The sequence below is a fragment of the Canis aureus genome, chromosome 8, assembly GCF_053574225.1.
Source record: "Canis aureus isolate CA01 chromosome 8, VMU_Caureus_v.1.0, whole genome shotgun sequence".
NCBI lineage: Eukaryota > Metazoa > Chordata > Mammalia > Carnivora > Canidae > Canis > Canis aureus.
Genome location: NC_135618.1, coordinates 16,665,489 through 16,681,712, shown reverse-complemented (window position 1 = coordinate 16,681,712; position 16,224 = coordinate 16,665,489). Strand labels below are relative to the sequence as shown.

General features: G+C 42.2%; 1 long non-coding RNA gene across 3 annotated transcripts in view; it reads right to left on the bottom strand.

The window, feature by feature from the left end:
* The window catches only part of LOC144318391 (uncharacterized), a 103,874-nt gene that overhangs the window by 6,924 nt on the left and 80,726 nt on the right, over window positions 1–16,224 (bottom strand). For 2 of the 3 annotated variants that reach the window (XR_013384266.1, XR_013384267.1), the window contains exon 1: window positions 5,916–6,066. The exons of the other annotated variant lie outside the window; for it this stretch is intronic. This is a non-coding gene — a long non-coding RNA (uncharacterized LOC144318391). Of the gene's footprint in view, window positions 1–5,915; window positions 6,067–16,224 lie in introns of those variants that run through there. 3 annotated transcript variants of the gene reach the window in all.

The window sequence follows — 16,224 nt, the reverse complement described above, 5'->3', positions numbered from 1 at the left end:
GAGATGTGCCATGTACAGTTTAGGAGCTGGAGGTAGACCAGGTGGCCTGGCTGTATGGTAGGAGATGACATGAGAGTTCAGGACGGGGTGGGGAGAGGGGACTTGGGCTTTCACCTGGGTTGAGAAGGGATGCTATTTGAGGGTTCTGGCAGAAAAGGGATTAACTCTGATTGACATTTTAGAAACCTCCCTCTGGCTTTGGTGTTGAGAGCAAAGCACACAGCAGGAAGGGCCAAGTGGTGAGACACCAGGCAGGAGGTTCCTGCAGTCCTCAAGCAAGGGGTGCTGGCGGCTCGAAGCACAGTGCTACCAGACGAGAGGTGAGAAGTGGCTGGATCTTAGGTATAATTTGAGTATCTGTGGCAGATAGTTCCATGGTTTCTATTTCAAATTTTCAGTTATTCAGTCCCTGTGCCTTTGACAGTTCTTTTGGGGCTTTCATGTGTCATGACAGCTGTTAGTTCCCTTCTGCTCCTGAGAAGTTGGGCAGGGCACCCCCCCGCCCCCATACACACCACATTCCACCCACATGTGATTCCCCTTCCCACATGCTGGGTCTATGTCAGAAATAACCACAATATTGTTTTTCATTTGGCTCTTTCCATTTGAACTCAAAAAGGAGAAATAACACATACTGAACTCCTCTGTGTGTGCCAGACCCCAGGCGAGGCTCTTTGCATATAGCAAATCATTTAATCATATTAACAGCCTGATACAATAGGTCTAATTGCCTCCATTTTAAAATTGAAGGAAAACAAATCATAAGAGTTAAGGGATCGGTCAGGATCAGTGTCAAAGCTGAGGTTCGAAACTTGGAATTCTGCAAAGCTTTACAGGTTGAAGAAACCGTCCACGGTCCACTCCCATCTGCTAACAAATCAGTGTATGGGTTTTGTTTAATAGATTTGGCAACTTTAGTTTCTAAATCCATGGTTCTTTCTCCACCATCGATGATTTTGTCCCCCAGTGGACATTTGGCAATGTCCTTGAGACAATGTCACAACTGGGGGGGCAGGGAGCACAGAAAATCGCTCCTGGCTTAAGTGAGTGGAAGCCAGGGATGCTACTAAACATCATACAAAGCATAGGAAAGTCCCCTAACAACAAAGAATTATTCTACCCAAAATGTCAGTAGTGCTGAGCTTGAAAAACCCTATTCTAAACCATGGGTAGATGATTGGACTGTCATAGTAGAAGTAACATCAGTTGTGTAATTTTTATGAATAAGCTTCTCATTAAGATGTTCTAAAAATGAGGAAGGTTCTAGTCAGAACAACTTCAGCGCGTTGTTTGGGGTAAAATTCACAGTGATCCAAAAAAAAAAAAAAATTTCACAGTGATCCAAGGAAGCTTTTCTTGTATGTCCTATCGCACAATGCTCAATGCATATAAGTTTTCAAGCTTATATAAAAAAGAAAATGTTAGAAACCTGGAATAGAAAGTTTAGTGGCTCCAAAGTACAAAAGCTAAACTGCAAAAATTAAAATTAATAAGTGTCCAAGTAAATGTCTACAAAGGTAACTGATTAACTTGGCACTTGCAATATAATTCAATACCTACATGGACACACTCAAATTGTATTTATTGTGGGATGTTTTTGATGTGATTTTGCTGCATACACTAAGCTCTATAGAAGTCTGATCATAGCTCTGCAGTCATCATATGAGAGAATGACATCAGGAAACAGGACAAAACTATACCTGAATGAAGTAAGGTTCTGAATCATGCCAAGATCTGAAAACAAACACATTTCAGGCAGCAGAAATAGCAGACGCAAAGGCTCTGGAGTGGGAATAATCTTAGCATGGTGGATGTAAGCTGGTGTTGCTAGAATGGAATAACTGGGACAGAATATAGAATGGTAATGCTAGAAAGACAGAGTCATTAGGTTTTAATGTGAACACAATGGAAAGCTCTTAGAGAGTGCTAAGCTATGAAGTCCTAATCAGATTTATTTTATTTTTTAAAATTAAGTGGCCCTTCGGGAAGAATTGATATAAGGACTGTATGGCAAAAATTGCTACAAGCTTACCCCAGGATCCATTCCCTCCTAGAAATAGAACCCCAATTCAATCTGTGGTTATTGCCACTTGGAATAGACACTGCATTTCCCAAACTTCCTTTGCAGCTCCATGGAGCATGTTTGGAAGGAGCTGTGACCAATAAGTAATATATAAGGGGAAGTGTAAACAGGACTTCTAGGGAAGTACTTACAGAGAGCTGATTTAGGTGGAAAGGACTCATTATTTACCTGTTAGATCTCCTCCTTCCTTGGACCTCAACTATGGACCAAACATCTAATATTTCACTGTGAGATGACTTTGAGGATGAAAATGGTGTCCCAGGATGAAGCCTGAACTGAGATTACAGAATAGGAAGATAGAAGCCCTGGTAAAATGTGGGTCCCTGGTGACACTATGAAGCTGCCAAAATAATGCTGGAATAGTTACCACCAAACTGATGTGAGAGAGAAATGAACTCATCTTTAGAGCACTGTTAATTTTTTAAAACATAGAGTTGGAATCAATTCCAACTGACACAGGAGGCAAAAGTGCAAGTGAAAGAATAGCAAAGAAATTATTGCAGTGAAAGATGAAAAGTGGTGATAGTAGAAGTGATTAGAAGTGGAAGATTCCAGATATACTTTGGAGGTAGTGTAAAGAGCATACACCAGTTGAAAGACTGTGTCAGGGGCTAAGAGAGAAAATGCAATCAAGGATTATCTCTATTTTTTTGGCATGGGCTAGAATGGTAGTTATCCTTTCCTGAAGTGGAGAAGACTGGAAAAGAAGCAGGATTATGGAATATAAATCAAGATTCTATTTTGGACTAAAACATAGTAAAGTTGAGATCCCTATTTAACATCATGTGGTAAAGCTGAGAAATCAGATATAATCTTTTTAAGTATTTTATTTATTTATTTAGAGAGGGAGAGAAAGAGAGAGAGAATGAGTGGGGGGAGTGGCAGAGGGAGAAGCCAACTCCCTGCTTAACAGGAAGCCTACCAGGGGGCTCAATCCCGGGACTCTGAGATCATGACCTGAGCTGAAGGCAGATGCTTAACTGACTGAGCCACCCAGGTGCACCCAGTTAGATATAGATATATGTCTTAAGCTCAGGAAGAGGTCTGAGGAGCAGAAATTAATTAATAAATTCTCAATATATGGAAGATATTAAAGCCGTGAATAAAACCATATAGAGTAAGTTTCAATAGAAAAAGTGCCAATGATTGAGCCCTAGGGTGCCCCAACTTTAGAGATAATGAGAAGGAAGAGCTCGTCTAGGATCTATAAAGAAGAAGGCAATAAAGCAGTATAAAAACCAGGGGCCATGTGAAGAAAATGTTCTAAAGGCAAAAACTCATCAAGTCTTTAAATGTTGCTAAGAGACTAAGATGATGACTGAAAATAGATCATTGATTTGGCAACGATGGTTTGATGGGGGAAGAGAAGTGCCCAGTGAACTTCATTTCCCTTTATGTCTCATTGGTTAAATGAGGTCATATGCTCAGCCCTAAACCAATAATGATTAAATCCCTGGGCTTCAATGGATTCCCTAGAATCAATGAATCTCTGCTTTTAAAAAACCAGGAATTCATAAGTAGAAAGCAGAGGTGGAGGTACCTGGTGGCTAACTCAATTAAGTGTCTGACTCTTGATTTTGGCTTAGGTCATGCTCTCAGGGTTGTGAGGTTGAGCCCTGCCTCGGGCTCCATGCTTGGTGTGGAGCCTGCTTAAGATTCTCGCTCTCCCTCCCTCTGCCCCCCACCCCCCTACCCCCCTGTCGGAAAGAAAAGGAAAGAAAGAAAGAAGGAAAGAAAGAAAGAAAGAAAGAAAGAAAGAAAGAAAGAAAGAAAGAAAGAAAGAAAGAAAGAAAGAAAGAAGGAAGGAAGGAAGGAAGGAAGGAAGGAAGGAAGGAAGGAAGGAAGGAAGGAAAGAAGGAAGAAGAAAGAAAGAAAGAAAGAAAGGAAAGAAAGAAAGAAAGAAAGAAAGAAAGAAAGAAAGAAAGAAAGAAAGAAAGAAAGAAAGAAAGAAAGAAAGAAAAAGAAAGAGACGGAGGGAGGGAGGGAGGGAGGAAAGTGTGGGCAGGAAATGGCTACTGGTTGGGTAATAAAAGTATCTGCCATAATACTTTTTATTTTTACAAAAAATTCCAAACCTCATCACACATAGAGCTGGTACTACATTTGAATGGGTAGTAAAGTGATCTGGTGCTCTTTTTGCTGTTGCTATTGATCCTGTGCTGAAACCGATCGTCAGGCATTTGTATACTTTTAATTGCAAAATAACCACCCCAATCTTCGAAAAGTTAAATATGCCAGAGACTACTAAAACTAAATAAAGATACTATGAAGTGAAAAAGAAATCAACTGCATGGATTTTTTTTTTTCCCTCCAAAATACTAGAGTCACCTGTTTGTCAACCTGGGAAGAGTTACAGAAAGTTTGGTCACACACATAAAAGCTAAAGTTACTACCAAACAAATTTTAAGGAAAATGTTAGAGATTTTTAAAAAGTGTGCCCAAAAGAATTCTTCACAGGAACCTTAAAGTCCCTCAGCTTCTGCTTCTCCATTCTCATATGAAAACCCTCTCACGTGCCTTTATAAAGTTCCTTAATACCCACCATTTGCTTCGACGTGGATGGAACTGGAGGGTATTATGCTGAATGAAATAAGTCAATCGGAGAAGGACAAACATTATATGGTCTCATTCATTTGGGGAATATAAAAAATAGTGAAAGGGAATAAAGGGGAAAGGAGAAAAAAATGAGTGGGAAATATCAGAAAGGGAGACAGAACATGAGAGACTCCTAACTCTGGGAAACAAACTTAGGGGTGGTAGAAAGGGAGGTGGGCGGGGGGTGGGGGTGACTGGGTGATGGGCACTGAGGGGGGCACTTGATGGGATGAGCACTGGGTGTTATTCTATATGTTAGCAAATTGAACACCAATAAAAATAAATTTATAAAAAAAATAATAAAGTTCCTTAATCATTCCATTGTCATTTGTCTATAAGACCAGTGTGAATTGTGGGAACTAGCCCTCTTAATTCCTCTCATTCAGCGCCATATATGGCAACTGTGTTTGTGAAAGGAGTGCTTGGTGTTGGGAAGCAGGGAGTGCTGCCTTACTCACAGAAATTGTGATTCTGTGGGATTAAGCCTGGCTTCATCGTCGTAATAATAATAATAATAATAATAAACTAGACATATAATACCTCGACCTTAGTAGTGCTACTTTGTCTGTCTTAAGAAAATCTGAGGACACCAAGAACTGCTGGAGAAAACTAATAAGGAAATAAAGACTGAGTGTCCACCATGTATGAGCCAAGCATGTCACAGAGTACATAGCACTGAGTAGCTCCTCAGTAAATAACTCAATGAACACAAGAGACTGCAAAGCATAAGGAGTGTCTTGCCCCTGGGACACTTATAATCTAGTCTGAGAAGAAAGAGTTAACAGATAAGAAACATCTCAAGGCGAGGAGAGAATTTGGGTGTGCCATTTGTTTCGGCTGGAAAGCAGAGACAAAGGAGAGACTTCCCCATGGCAGTGGGTAAAGTGAAAATCGATCAAATTCCAAAGTGAGAAGAGATACCAGGGATCCTCTGGGCCCTCTCCCACACTCCACGGTGAAGTCAGTGAGGTTCACAGAAGTCTCAGATCCAGCAGACACCACCCAGCAAGTTAGTAGCAGAGCCTACCCTGGTGTCCAGGTTACCTTCCCCACTGCATCACCTGGCTGTCGACAACCCCTTGCAATGCCAGGACATGCTCCCCTGTATTGAAGAATAATTTGTCGGGAAAGCAAGTATGAAAGCCACACAGACCACGCCTCACACTCAACTTTGTCTTCTGGATTCATGCTTTCATTCACCCTTCACTTTTGACTGGAGGTCATTAAGAATGGTTACCTTGGAATAATAACCTCCTTAAGTGCGTGACAGGCGCTGTTGTTTACCCTGCCAATAAATCATTCACCGCCACCCCCTTTCTCCTCTCCCTACTGAAATTTTCCGTTTTGTTCAGGTATCCAGGTGCCAAGCACTTTACAGGAATCTGAGGCCCTCCACAGCCTTTGGAGATGAATTGTGATTGGTCCGAGCCTGAGATAATCCTTGCCAGTGATTGGATTGGCTGAAGAGTGGGCACGTAGCCTAGTTCTGGCCAATAAGACAGGAGGGGAGATTAGTGGGGGTTATTTCCAGGAAAGCTTTCCTTGCTCTTTAAAGAGTTGTGGAAGAAATAGCTGCATCTCTTTTGCCTTTAGATATCATCTTGTGGGGATGAGAAGCCTACACTTGCCTCAGCTGTCTAGGGACCATGAAGGGAGTCACATACACTGAGGCAATGGGAGTGAAGAGGTATCAAGAAGCTGTATTTTGAATGATGGTGGGTGCTTGCATTGATCAAACCGGTGACTTCTGATCTCTAACTTCTAGTTATGTGATAAAAAAAAAAAAAAAATACCCCTGTTGTTCTAGCCACCTTTAACTGGGCTTTCTGATCGTTGAGATCAAAAGCACCCTAATTATCATAGGATATCATATAGAGTAAGAACCCATCTTCAGAATATCCAATAATCCTGAAGAGGTTTCTTTTGTTTTCTAAAAACAACAACAAAGAGGGCTGTCTTTAGAATGATGTTTCCACAACTAAGCCTTTGCAGTTGCAGGGTCTCCCCAGTGGCATGATTCCAATATCCACCAACTCCTAACACGCTTATTTCCAAAATGTCTATTATTTTTAACGTGGGATCTTGGCCTGAGCCAAACCTTGTTTATACCATCAGGACTTAACTATGCCTCGTGACTGTTAGGTTTCTCCTGTTTCTTACTGCCTGTTTCAAAAGGTTGGGGATACTTAGAAGAAAAAAAAATTAGACATTGGAAGGGGCAGTTAATTCTCAGTCTTATGGCTAGGAATATCTATTTCCCGCCAGATGGATGAGATTTCAGAGTTTGCTAAAGTCATGATGTATACATTTGAAATTTATAAAACATTTCCTTTGTTTTATCTGTTTGAATGAGGGCGGTAATGATATTCCTTCACTGTATATAGTTATTAAGAGTCCTTTGCTTATGTTAAGGGAGCTTATGGAAGGGTTCAGCCAAACACAAAACCACTTACTAGGACAAATAGAGCTTTTAAAAGAATACTACACTCTCATGAAGAAACTAGTTTCTGATTGGCTAGAGTTGCAATTTCGCTTTTATCAGTAATTAAGGGCAAGCCACGGAGCAAACTCGTTAGTTGACACCAATTACAATTGGTAGACGAACTAATGAGTCCAAGGAAAAAAAAAAGTTATTTATTTCTAAACTTTTGAAGCATAATTGTTGTGTAAATCGGATAGCGCGCAAATCTCTTCCATACGTGTAGGTTGGTAATTGAGAAATAAAATGGTTACCAAATGGACTCTTTGTCCAGTTTTGTTCTGCAGTCGATCTCTCTCGGGACTCTTTAAAGTGTAAGGAAAAGGTGATGTCAACAGCAACGTACTCTGGGCAAACGGAGCCAGGATTAATTAATAGAGATGAAAGGGAAACACTGGGCCTTTCTTAACCATCGCCTTGCAGTCCCCACGGTTAGATACTTGCTGCTCCGCAGATGACCGAGCGCAGGGCTGAGGATGAGGGCCAGGGCCCGGAGCAGGCCTCGTATTTAAAAAAAACAAAACAAAACAGGAGAATGAGGCTTGTCTCCATCTCAGTTCCAGCATGTAGTCTTTAAAATGAGGAGCTCTCAAGAGCTTTTCCCTTTGAAGTTTAATATGTGGGGCTTTACATCAATATAACATTTAAACGTGTTAAACAAATTAGTCTCTGGTTACAAAAGTTTTGAGACATTTGCAAGTTGCTGTTTAACTAAATTTAATATGTGCCGGCAAAGTTGATGGTGTAGTTGTTCATTTAGAAGAATGCACATTTGGAATGATTAATAAACAAACCAGCCTCCCATTGCTTCAACCTCTGTGTTTATTTGAAGGCAATCTACTTTAAAAAGACATTAATATTCTTAGAATTATTATTAGAATAATTGCTTTTACTCCTCTCAGAACACACATTTTTTCTCATTTCCCTTCAGCATAGACAGCTTTTCACTCAGATATAAACTTCCCATTATTATTCCCCACCCCCCAAAAAATGAAGAATAGGAATTATACACTTTTCACTAAGGAATAATTAATTTGTCTCAAGTATTAGAACAGAGAATTGTGGAGTGACTTTGAATGGTAGTCTCTGAGGAGTAGCATTGTTTGTTCTCTCCAGTCTTTAATGAGCTTTAGTAAATGGCCAGGAAAAATTACCTTCTTTCTGTAATATGAGAGAGGCGAAGAATGAAGGAAGCTATAGAATCCCTAAGAGAAAAGGGAACACACACACACACACACACACACACACACCCTCCCTCCTTCACAACAGCACTCGAGCCGGTTAGGAGGACGCAGTTCTCCTTTAGACTTACTTGAGGACAAGAGATCTGGTTACTAAGTGCATTAAAACAGAAGCATGTCCCTAATTTGTATTGATTATTGTTATAGTTACCACTGTTGAATCTGCTGGGGAAACCATCCATCCTCTAATTCCATGGGGCTGGATATTCGTTACACCGGCCATGTTAAATTTCTTTCCTCTTTAATGACTAGAGGAGAATTAGAACCGGAGCTCTAACAGAAATTAGCTGTGGAGGACCTGCCCCTCCTCCGCAGGGCACCGAACTCCCTCAGAAAAACTTCCCACCGCCTCCCTGCCCCCCACACCACCACCACCACCACCAGCCAAATGACTTTCAGGAAGGCCCAAATCATTTTCCCCAAGTTGCCATAGGCTGCTGGGCTTGCCTTGTCTTCCAGAAATGGATCTTTTCAGTCCTAAAGTTCTTCAGGCCGAAGGGAGGTTCCGCACTCACTTAAAGGTGGCCTGGATGGGCAGCCCCAGGTGGCCCAGCGGTTTAGCACCGCCTTCAGCCCAGGGCCGGACTCTGGAGACCCGGGATCGAGTCCCGCGTCGGGCTCCCTGCATGGAGCCTGCTTCTCCCTCTGCCTGTGTCTCTGCCTCTCTCTCTCTCTCTGTCTCTCATGAATAAATAAAATACAATCTTAAAAAAATAAATAAATAAATAAAGGTGGCCTGAAAGGTGGACCGCCCAGGAAATCCCCCAAACCAAAGAGCACTAGGCTCCTTCTCTCTTGCATTCGCTCAGCCTTGTGCGGGGGGCCTTGGGGACCACGAGATAGCACCCTCCTGAGTGCAGAACCAGCCGAGAAACAGCACAAAGGGACACGGCCCGAGAGGGTCCAAGCATCACTCCCAGATGGAAGAGGCCAGTTTGTGCAGGTGTGGCTTTTGTCTGCGGCTGGTAAGCTAGCAAGCAGCACGGCCAGCCCCACTTCCCACCCGAGGTGTGGCAGTGTGGACCTCAGGCATCAGGGCAATGCACAGCAGGATGCAGGGCACAGCCTGGCCCAGGGGGGTCGCCCCCAGGAGCAGGTGGTGGGAGAGTCAGAACCTTCCTTTCTCTTCTCAGGCCTCCAGCATTCCCATGCCCAGCCCGGAGTGATGGCCACCGTGGGGCCTGGTCCAGGCTGTCCCCTCTGCCTGCCCTGAATTATGCTTTTCTGCCTTTTCTCATCAATAATTGCCGACCCTAACCTTTATTCTAGCAGGATCCTATGCTGTCACTATGACAAGTCTCATAAACAGGTTCCCACTAGAATCGGATGCCTCATAGAAGCTTCATACATTGAAATGAAAGAAAGAAAGAAAAAGAAAGAAAGAAAGAAAGAAGAAGGGATCCCTGGGTGGCGCAGCGGTTTAGCGCCTACCTTTGGCCCAGGGCGTGATCCTGGAGACCCGGGATCGAATCCCACGTCAGGCTCCCGGTGCATGAAGCCTGCTTCTCCCTCTGCCTATGTCTCTGCCTCTCTCTCTCACTGTGTGCCTATCATAAATAAATAAAATTAAAAAAAAAATAAAGTTTATAAAAAAAAGAAAGAAGAAGAAAGAGAAAGAAAGAAAAAGAAAGAAGAAAAGAAGAAAGAAAGAAAGAAAGAAAGAAAGAAAGAAAGAAAGAAGAAAGAAAGAAAGAAAGAAAGGATGTCTTAGCGGTTAAGCACCTGCCTTTGGCCCAGGGTGTGATCCTGGAGACCCGGGATCGAGTCCCACGTCGGGCTCCCTGCATGGAGCCTGCTTCTCCCTCTGCCTGTGTCTCTGCCTCTCTCTCTGTGTGTGTCTCTCATGAATAAATAAATAAAATCTTAAAAAAGAAAAAAAGAAAAGAAGCCACTACCTTGTGTGCTGTCAGCGAGGGGGGAGAAGAAAACAAAGCATGGGTTTTGGAGTCAGGCGCCTCCGACTAGGTTTGGACTCCAGGGCAATTTCCTTAGCCTCTCTGCGTCTCAGAGTCATCATCTATAAACCGGGGGTGACGCTGTGGCAGGTGAAGACTGGAGAGGCCAAAGTGTCACACAAGGCCCCGCGCTCAGGGAACGCACCTGTCCTGCTCGCCTTCAGATACACGGAGGTGACAGAAGGACGGTAGGTTCTGGTTGTAGGACACTTGCCCCTTAGCGCGTGCTTTGATGTAAAGGCTGCACGAGAGTCACATGAGTCTCCCAAACCCAGGCTCAGGAATTGACTTGTTCAAGGCCATTCTGCTGGGAATCCGAAGCCGTCAGATGCGAACGTGCGTTTTCTGCCTCCCAATCCTACTTTCTCTCTCCTCACCGGACAGTTCACCACCGCAGACTTTCTAACCCTGAGAGACTAGAGGCAGAACCCCTGGGATCGGGGAGGCCAACGGGCAGGCCCGGGCCTTCATCCAGCCTCCAGACGCGTTTTGTTCAGTCGACAGAGTTGCTTAAAAATTTGAGTTTTTTGCTGACATTTAAAAATCAAGACATGACCTGTAAATCTATGGACTGACGGCTTCTCTGAGAAACCGTGAGGCCTAGAACCTACATGCCCCTGTGGCTCTACTACCTGCTGATTCTGCGACCTTGAGGAAGCTTCTTGGGCCTCCCTCGTGTGTCAAGTGCAGATAGTGACAGTCCCCACCTCAGAGGGTGGTGGAGATTGAATAAGATAAGACATTCAAAATCTTTAGGATGGTCCTGGGCACACAGGTAGACCTCCATCAACCTGAGGTGTTATTTTTACTCTATTCACTACTGTCTGCCGGCAAAATAGAGGCTGGGATTTTCTGGAGACCTGCAAACTGTTCTTACGTTTGAAGAAATACAAGATGGAAGTGTTGTTTTAGTGTGACACGCAAAGCCAAAGTTGGTTCTTACGCAGAAAGTACAGCTTAACCCAGCATTAATGCCTGAGCCGTTCCAGCTGAGGTTCTGAAGAAAAGATTTGTCATGTCTCCCATTTGTGATACTTAAAGCAAACAAGGGGGTGAGGCGGGGGGGGGGGGGCTCACTTGTGAGCTGGCATTTTGCATGGCTTTGCAAGGAAGGAAAGAATGAGGCAAGAAAGGGAGGGAAGGAGGAAGGAAGAAAGAAAAGAACTTGGCGTGGTTTTGTTTAACCTCCAGAAGGAAGAAAGGAAGGGAGGCGGGGCAAGAAGGGAGAGGGGAAGAGAGAGAGGAGAAAAACAGAGAAGGGAGAGAACAGAAAGGCAGGGAAGGTTGTTCCGAATATCGAATATCCGGGAAGGTGACTTACCCATGCTGCCAAAATACTTCAGATGCGCGGTGCCCTCTGGTAGCAACTTGCATTTTGCTTTGTTTTGTTTTCAAAAACTTCAAAGTTTCTCCAGGCTTCATCCTCAATTAGAACAAATGTCAGTAACATGCTTGAAGAAAATTTGTTTAGAGATGTGTGTATGCTTGAAAATTGCACATTACACATGCCCCATGCATGATTTTCCACTAAATTTTTAACGATGAGCGGAGGTACATGGTTCCAGATAGATGAGTGAATCTGAATGTATATATCTGGTGCTTTGCACGTTGACATAAACACAGCTGCTTTTATACATTTGAGAACATTTGTGTTTATTTGAATGTGTGATGGGGAGGTCATCAAAATGAACGCACTCGTTGTGTTTATTTGAATCTCACATTGCTCATAAGAATACATGCCGTGTTTGAACATGCAGTCAAACACCAGCTTCTCTAAAAGGCAAATCAAACCCCAAAAGGCAATTCAGTGCAAAACCCCATTAATGCTGCATTAGAGTTGAAATTCCATTCCCATGAAAGCCAGAGAATGTGGAGTTAAAGGTTTTCAACAGCAATCTTATTTCTACTAGCTCGAGAGAACTACAGTTTCTTTCCACTACTTTATCAGAGTATATAAAATATATATTTAGTAATACACAAAAGGAAGGAAGGAAGAAAGGAAGAGAGGGAGGGAGGGAGGGAGGGAAGGAGGGAAAGGCAGATGGATGGGCGAATCCCAACCATGGCACTAAAGTATCAAAAATACTAGCAAAGAACTAACTATATGCAATATCCTATTAGAACATCAATAACATACATATATAGCACCTCAGCCTTGTTGCTTCCTGTTTGGGGGATGCTGCTGAGGTGTGGATGAAGTTAGGATCCACCGTCAGCAGGACTTGGGTTTGAGTCAAATAGTTAATTTGGGCAATAGTTAATGGTGATGGTGACAATTCGAATGCACAGTTTTGTCTCGCTTTCAGTAGCACAAGGACATTCTGATCTCATTGAAAAGAAAAAAAGCAGGTAAGTAAAGTTGTGGTCCGTGAATAGAGGCGCTTACATTACGTGTGCTTGCTTTAGTCCTTAAACAGAGGTGACTACAAAACACAGCAGTCCACAACACACAATCTTTGGCGCACTTCAATAGGAAGAACTGCATTAAAGTTTCAACCTTGACACTTTGAAGCAATGCAACCTGCCGCATTTGCCCCATTTTCAACCCTTGCCCTAGTTAAAGGTGAAGCCCCCCCCTCTGTGATGCCAGGGTAGCTTTTTGAATTCTTCATCCCCCATATGCCGCAATTTGGAAAGAGTATTTGGATTGTCGTGAACCGAGGCATCTACCATTAGAATCTTCAATATTAGATTTGCATAGCTCATTACCTATGGTTTTCTTTGGAAAAAAAATATGAAAAACAAATAAAGGGGCACACAGAGCAAGATGAGATTGTTCTGGAAATTAAATAGCAGATGCAGGTGACTGAACAACAAGAAAAAGTATGTGTTTCTGTTAGGCTTATGAGAGCAGACAAGATTACAGCCAATGGTGGTTTGGCTAGAGAGTAGGAATTTTACTGTATGGTATTAATTAAAGTTGGAGGGAGTGGGGTACCAGGAGGAGGTAAGCCCATGTTTCCACAGAGCCCCAGAACACTGGGGCTTGGCCACCAGGCAAGACCTGAAACCTGTGAAAAACGTCCAAAATAAAAGACATGAAACAAATCCTTAAAGTTGTCATTACAGAACATGCTAGACTAACATAATGTCTCCACTGGTTCCCCATTAGAAACAACTACACAATTCAAAACTGCTTACCTTTTTAAATTAGGTAAGACCAGATTGATTGAGGCTGGAAGCAGCATTTATTTTTCCCTTCCACTGTCATTGACTGTAACTATGTCTTTATTTTTCTACCAGGATGCATTTTTGTCTACCTACAATATTATTACTACATTGCAGTCTGTTACTCCATTGGTTTTAACACTTTTTAAAAAATGCTTCAGAAATGACAAATGGAAAAGAGGAGAGGAGTTGCATTTTAAATCAAGCGATTTTCTGAGTTTTATGTGGAAAATAAGTAAGACTCTCTCCAACCTTCCCTTTGATGAGGCCCCAAATATACAAAGGGATCAAACTCCATATAGACAAAAGGATTTTTTCCTGACTTTGGAGTGATATCTTGTTACACTAATGGCTCTTGACAGGTATCATAGACCCTTCGTTTGCAATCTTCAGAACTAGGGAACGCTAGACTCTGCCATTTTAAACCTCAGTGTCTCCTTATCAGAAACATGCAAAGCTTGCCTCTCCGAAGGAGACATGGACCACAGTAAGAGAAGATAGCACCCTTTAGTCAAAGGATAGTCAAAAAACAGTATATTTGATATGATCTCCTTTTCGTTTTTAAAACATAGTATCTGTGTGTGTGTATGTGTATGTATCAGAAAGGATAGAGACGGAGGTGTTAATGGGGATCCTTCTTTTCATTAACTATATTTAGCACTTTTCTTTTCTTTATTTATTTATTCATGAGAGACACACAGAGAGAGAGAGAGAGAGGCAGAGACACAGGCAGAGGGAGAAGCGGGCTCCATGCAGGGCCTGGATCCCAGGACCCCAGGATCACAACCTGAGCCAAAAGCAGAGGCTCAACCACTGAGCCCCCCAGGTGCCCCATTTAGCGCTCTTCTATACAAAAACACAAATTATGTTTAAAATTTGAAAAATATTTTTAAATGTTTTTCAAATGTAGAGATTTTTCAAAGTTAGTGCCATGACACCATTAAGTTTCACTGAAAAAAAAAATCAGTCAAGGATACAGTTCACTGATCCTAAAGGTTCTTGAACAGCATCTAGAATAAAGCTCTTCAAGATCACTACCGTCTCAATTCCTGTTTCACCGACAGGAAGATAGGACAAGTGAGACTCCCAAGGGGGCCCTCCTCAGCGTCTCATCATAGTAAATGAAGGAGGCCATGTGCAAACCAGGTCCTCTGTCTGCAGATATCATGTCCTTTCTTCTATTTAGAGGAAGATCTACATGTATTCTATCACTTGTCAAAGTTGTACTAATCCTTGCAGTAGCCCAGCAGGGTAGATACTACTATTAGATGTAGGAGAAGAAGAAGAGATGTAGAAGAGATCTCCGTAGAAGAGATGTGAAAATAGTAGAAGCTCAGAAGAGAATGATTTGACCATGGCCTTAAGGCTGGAATGTGGCCAACCTGGACTTGACCAGAGTTCTGATTCTGGGCCCGGAGTTCATCCTCCTGCCTGAGATAACACAGGTAACATAATAGGGATTTCACAAGGAGCCACTAATTGGAGGGTCAGGATGGCAAGTGAGTAATACTTACCCTACCACCCACCCTCTTGAGTCAGAATGCCTGAATCGGAATCTTGGCTTCACCACTTACTAACTGGTAAACCGAGGCAAACTATTAATACTTTCTCTGCCTCAGTTTCTGCATCTGTAAAATGGGGGTGATAATAGCTCATCTTAAAGGGTGGTATCAGGAGTAAATGGGTTAAAATACATTAAACACTAAAAACAGTTTCTAGTCCCTGATAAATGATACACTCATTATCATTGAATAATGATAAACTCTTGAATAACTCTTTTATTATTATTATTATTATTATTTATTATTACTAACACAAGAGGATAATCTATATCATTTACCTTAAATAAAAGAAATTTATTGATAAATAAAAATAAAACATGTATTACATTATTGCTATATACTGTTGTCAGTTAAAGGCTCTGACAGTGAGACCTACTCTGTTAAAAAAAAGAGACTAACTAAAAACCACAGTGAGACATCACCTCACACCAGTCAGATGACTAGAATAAAAAAGATGAGAAATAACAAGTGTTGGCAAAGATGTGGAGAGACGGGAACCCTCATGCACTGTTGGAGGTGTAAATTGCCGCAGCCACTGTAGGAAACAGTATGGCATTTCCTCTAACAATTAAAATAGAACTACTGTTCCATCCTATAACTCCGTTGCTGGGTATCTACGTAAGGCAAAGAAAAGCACTAATTGAAAAGATACACGTACCCTTATGTTTATTGCAGCATTATCTACAATAGGCAAATTATGGAAGCCACCCAAGTGTTCATCGATACATGAATGGACAGAGAAGATGTGGCGCACACACACACACACACACACACACACACAGAGGAATATTACACAGCCATAAAAGGAATGAGAGAATGAGATCTCACCATTTGCAATGACATGGGTGGACTTGGAGAGGGTTTTACGCTAAGTGAAATAAGTCAGACTGAGAAAGACAAATACCATATGACTTCATTTACATGTGGCATCTTAAAACCAAAACAGATGAACAAACAAACAAAAACCAGGCTCATAAATACAGAGAACAAACTGGTGGTTGCCCGAGAGGAGGTGGGTGGGGGGAATGGGTAAAATAGGTAACACGGATTAAGAGGTACAAACTTCCAGTTATAAAATAAGTAAGTGAGGGCGGTGAAAAGTACAACATAGGAAATATGGTCAATAATATTCTAACTTTGT